The following is a 6,000-nucleotide window of genomic DNA, read 5'->3' as shown; positions in this document are numbered from 1 at the left end:
AAATAGTAAAAAGGACAGAAAATACAAAACATTAGAGATAGCAGTCAGTATGGAAGAATCCAATGAGTGAAAAACAAAATAATTACAAAAAAAAATCTGTACCTAAATACACCACATCAAAAGAATAAACACAAAAGAAGGAAATAGCAAAAATAAGAAATAATCACAGAATGAATTAAAAGAAGAAACAGACTCAAAGTGGCTTCTGGGTAGCTCAGGTGATATTGCAATGAAGTCAAGGCAGGCCTGAGGGTGTCTGAGTGGGAAAGCACTTGCCTGGCAGGCCTGAGAGGCTGCACATCACCATCACAATGAAAGCAAAGACCTGAGGAAGTGTGCCTAAAGGTAACAGCTAGCTTTAAATCCCATGGGGTAAAATAGTACTTCAAAATATAAAGGAAATCAAGGCAGTTTTCAAGGAAACCTGCAGAGGCATGCAGTAGGAAATCTTAGTGATGGTTCTTATGTCACAGTATAAAGCAGTCAAGAACAGAGATGAGAGATTAGTAAAAACAGCAGGCAAGAGAGATGGCTTTACAGCTAAGAGAACTTACTATTCTTCAAGAAGACCTGAGTCCAGTTTCCTACACTCATTATATAACTGTAGGTAACTTCATCTCCAAAGGCTGACCCCTTCTTCTGGTCTCCACATATACCTGCACACACATGGAATGCATCCACCTAAACACACACATACAAGTCAGTTAAAAAAAAAAAACCAAACTGAACAAATAGAGAGCTAGTAAAACTTTACTAATTGTGAGTAACTTTACTAAGCAGTATAAGGCAGTAAAAATAAGTATTACACATTACTTTCACAGTTAGAAAGGATGACAACACCAAATCAGTGGCTAAATATAGCTCTTATGATTTCAAATGTAATGCTAAAAATATAAGCAAAAAGCCTCTGCACTCATAGAGAAGTAGAGTAATAGTTAATAAAGTTGATTGACACAAGAGGAAAGCAATTAAGAAAACCCAGTTTAGGTGAGTACATTGAAATTCAAATAATTCCATCAAATGTAAGCAAGCAGAGCTCTCTTCTCAAGAGACAGATTTCTTCAGAGGGAAGCAAATAACTGTGTGTGGGAGCTATAATATGGAAATCCATAAAGGTTATTATGAATGCAAAGGTTCAGATGTCAACCTCCTAATGGATAGTGGGCTAGTGAGTTAGAAAAAAACTCAGTACTTCCCAGGAAGTTATCCCAGAAGACAAAGTTTACAGCTGATATTCAAACTATTCTAAACAAAAGCAGACTTCTTAGATTCGTTTTCAAAGCAAAGGCAACTGGTCATAAATACTATTTCCTAAAATAAAGGAATACATGAGCTGAATAAAACAGCACAACATCAGTGTTGAAAGAGACACCATAAGGAGAATCAAGTGATAATTTAGAGGCTAAAAAGAATAGTGTCTAAAAGTAAAATGTGGGAGGACGGTCTCAACAACAGGATGAAGTTGCTATAGATAAAAGTTGTCAGGCAGGCGGATTTCTGAGTTTGAGGCCAGCCTGGTCTACAGAATGAATTCCAGGACAGCCAAGGCTATACAGAGAAACCCTGTCTTGAAAAACCAAAAAAGAAAAAAAGAAAAGGTTGTCTGTATGGATAGATTAAAAATATCCACCAGAAGGAACAGAGAAAGAAATAACCAAAGTGCAGGAGGGGATGCCTCAGCAATTAGGAGCACCTGCTGCTCTCCCAACATTTGGAGTTCAGTTCCCAGGAGCTCACAACTGTCTGTGCCTCCAGGTCCAGAAGGGTTGATGCCCTCTTCTAGCCTCTGTCAGCAATGCACTCACTTGCATGCATGTGAGTAACACATACACATATAAATACACTTAAAAATAATAAAATAAATCTTGAAAGAGATAACAAAATGCTTAAAGACCCATAGGGCAATACCAGAAGATAATGTGGTTGACAGTGGACAGTTGTTTTTATCTGCCACTCCTCTAGTGTTTTGTTTGTCTTTCTTTTTCTTTCTTTCTTCTTTCTCTCTCTCTCTTTCTTTCTTTCTTTCTTTCTTTCTTCCTTCCTTTCTTTTTTTCTCAAGACAAAAAAAAAAAAAAAGACCTCCACCATTTGAGCAAAGTCTGAGAGGCCAAGGTGACTTGGGTCTGAAGTCTACAGCATGTGAGCATAGCAAGAGAACAGAATTACGTCCATACCTATGCATCTGTCCTAGTGGATGATAACTTTGTAGCAATTCCATTAACTCATAATTCTGAGACTATTCCCATGCTTTGCACAGGGTTGAATACATAGTAAATACTAAATAAGGAACAGTAATTTATTGCTCCAGCTAATAAATATCCATATAGAATGCAAACCCTGCGTTGCTCAGTGTCTCTGTCTTCTGGAGAATGGCTCACTTCTGCTGTTTTCAAGGCTGTTGGCACAAATTGTTCTATAAACAGCTCAATGAACTACAGTGTGGACTGAATAACTCTCCTCAGAGACAAACTGAAAGGGGGTTTAGAAGACTGAGGGAGAGTTCTTGTATACTCATGTATGCATTATCCATGGGAGTATTTTCTTAGTTTCCTCTTGGCTGGCTTCCTCTTACCTAGGAAGGTAGTTCCAGCAGTCTTTAATCTATATTTTTGATATTTTTAATAACCCAATAGTATAAGTAACACTGATGTGATATATGTCTCAAATAAGAACATCTTATAGCTCGCTGAGTTCTAAATTGTCCTTATGAGTAGAGTGTTTCATTGTTCTTGGAAAGATATTGGCATAGTATATGTGGCATACAGTGCGAGCCCCTGAAGGGCTGATCAATGTGAAATGACAATCAAGTGCCCATTCACTGTACAAAAGAATAAAACACAATTCATCTGCTAATGTTCTGCACTCTTGGTTTGATTAGCAAATGGCAAGAGCTCTGTTTTATCTAAAGAACAACATTTTGTGTACTTAAAAGTCCAAATCACAAACGATCGATCATTCTTTTTTTTTTCCATTTTTTATTAGGTATTTAGCTCATTTACATTTCCAATGCTATACCAAAAGTCGCCCATATCCACCCACCCCCACTCCCCTGCCCACCCACTCCCCCTTTTTGGCCCTGGTGTTCCCCTGTACTGGGGCATATAAAGTTTGCAAGTCCAATGGGCCTCTCTTTCCAGTGATGGCCGACTAGGCCATCTTTTGATATATATGCAGCTAGAGTCAAGAGCTCCGGGGTACTGGTTAGTTCATAATGTTGTTCCACCTATAGGGTTGCAGATCCCTTTAGCTCCTTGGCTACTTTCTCTAGCTCCTCCATTGGGAGCCCTATGATCCATCCATTAGCTGACTGTGAGCATCCACTTCTGTGTTTGCTAGGCCCCGGCATAGTCTCACAAGAGACAGCTACATCTGGGTCCTTTCAATAAAATCTTGCTAGTGTATGCAATGGTGTCAGCGTTTGGATGCTGATTACGGGGTGGATCCCTGGATATGGCAGTCTCTACGAGGTCCATCCTTTCATCTCAGCTCCAAACTTTGTCTCTGTAACTCCTTCCATGGGTGTTTTGTTCCCAAATCTAAGGAGGGGCATAGTGCCCACACTTCAGTCTTCATTCTTCTTGAGTTTCATGTGTTTAGCAAATTATATCTTATATCTTGGGTATCCTAGGTTTGGGGCTAATATCCACTTATCAGTGAGTACATATTGTGTGAGTTTCTTTGTGAATGTGTTACCTCACTCAGGATGATGCCCTCCAGGTCCATCCATTTGGCTAGGAATTTCATAAATTCATTCTTTTTAATAGCTGAGTAGTACTCCATTGTGTAGATGTACCACATTTTCTGTATCCATTCCTCTGTTGAGGGGCACGATCGATCATTCTTTAGGTCATACCAAAAAAACACTTGGGCAAAATTACAGAATGACCATTGGACAATATAAGAAAGAAGTACTGTTATTTTAGACATAGAGGAAAAATGCCATTGGTGGGCATGGGAGACTCTTAGAAAAAGCCAGTAACATTTATGGATAAAAATTTCATGATCCAGGGCAACAAATTTCAAAATCTGTCCCGAGCTAGTGTCTCACCGGCAAGAACACACTCAGACAACCGGATTCTTCTACAGCAAAGCTTTACTGTTTCATCAGAAGGAAGACCCCAGACCCGGAAAATGGCGCTGGGCGGCATGTCAGCACCTGATTTGTTGCTCGCCTATCACCTCATTGCTACGCCCGGGATGGGCAGTGACTTGGCACAAATTTACTCTTGCACCTGAGCACATTACTTGTTTTCCAGTTAGGCACAGCGGAGGCCAGCACCATCTTGTAATGGCAATTGCTCATGACTCTCCACAAAAATCTAACTAAATATTTTAGAGAATCAGCTTTGCTTGGTAAGTTCCTGTATTCATAAGAGTTATCTAGAGCAACAGAGCAAGATACATTGAATATATGTGAATATATGAATATATATATATATACATATATATGTATATATTCAATACCACACACACAGTGTATACACACACACACACAAACACACACACACACACAGTGAAATAGTAACAACAGATATCTCGGATGCCTTAGAGGCCTAGAAGCTGGTAGTTGCTAAGTCTGTGATGCTGAATACCACAGAAGTCTCAATCTTGCACTGAATACCTAGGCTATGGGGTCCTGGAGAACTACTGGTCCTCGGTCAGTGATGGAAACCTGGAAATATTGGTTCTAATATCTGTGAAAGAATCAGTAGCAGCAGCAACAGCATAATCTTCTTCTTCTTCATCATCATCATCATCTTGTTCTTATATATCAGCATGTTCTTTCTTGATCATCATCATTATCTTCTCTTCTTCTTCCTCTTCTTTCTCCTCCTCTTCGTCTTCCTACTACTACTACTCTCTCTCTCTCTCTCTCTCTTTTTTTTTTTTTTTTTTTTTTTTTAGCAGCAGCAGCAGCAGCATCCAGGTGATCAACTCAGGCAAGAGGGAGAGGCAAGCAAGAAAAAGGCAACTGATCTTCCTTCTGCCATACCCCTTTCTAGCAGAAGGTATCACCCACATTTGGGGTGCATCTTTGCACAACCATTAAGGCAATCAGGACAGTTTCCTCAGTCGGTCTTCCTACTCAGGTGCTTTTCATTAGTGGCAAGCAGACAGTGAAACCAGCCATCAGAACACTTCTTCCAAATGTAATAAGCTCAGTAAATGGGCCTCTAGTCACACAGCAGACGTTGCCAAGACAAGTTAAATACATGTGTGTGGTTAATGTTTTGTTGTCTTAGATGCAAGTGCTCCACCTGCATGCCTGGTCTCCACAGAGGCCTGTCAGGAGTGCTGGACCCCTGTAACTGGCATTACTGAGAGTTGTAAGCCCTACCATGGGAGTATCGGGAACTGAACCCTGGTCCTCTGCAAGAACAGCAAGTATTCATAACTGCTAGCATGTCTCTCTGGCCCCTGCAAAGGCAATTTCTGAAAAAAAAAACTGCTTTTTCCTAATTAACTTCCAATAGGGGGACACTTAAGGGGAAAGGTGGCCTTTCCTTTTGCATTTTGCCTGTACTGACAAAGCCGCTTCATACCACCGGGTTCTAACATCATGGTATCTTATAGAGCGAGCAAAGCAGCCATGTGCTAAGTTCTTTAATGAATGGACAGACTTCTTCCCAAAGCACTCATGACATCCTTGATGAATGCTGAAATCCGTGCTATCCGTGCTGTGCCGCTGAGAGCCACCAGGGCTAGTTCCTGCTACTCGGTCTCCACACCGCTGCATTAGAGTCTGGGAAAGTTACAGTCAGTGTTTAACAGGCCCATGTGATTCCTGTGCTCAGGGTGTGGGAGTCCTTTTGTGACATCAGCTAACAGCCGGTGTCTCAGCTTGAGTGCTTTTGCTGTGAAGCAACACCATGACCAAGCCAATATTAATTGAGGCTAGCTTACGGTTTCAGAGGTTCAGTCCGTTATCGTTATGTCAGTAAGCATGGCAGCATGCAGGCAGACATGGCGCTGGAGGAACTGAGAGTTCTACATCTTGAT

Source organism: Mus musculus, chromosome 6, assembly GCF_000001635.26.
Source record: "Mus musculus strain C57BL/6J chromosome 6, GRCm38.p6 C57BL/6J".
NCBI classification, from domain to species: Eukaryota; Metazoa; Chordata; class Mammalia; order Rodentia; family Muridae; genus Mus; species Mus musculus.
This window is presented reverse-complemented; position numbering follows the sequence as displayed.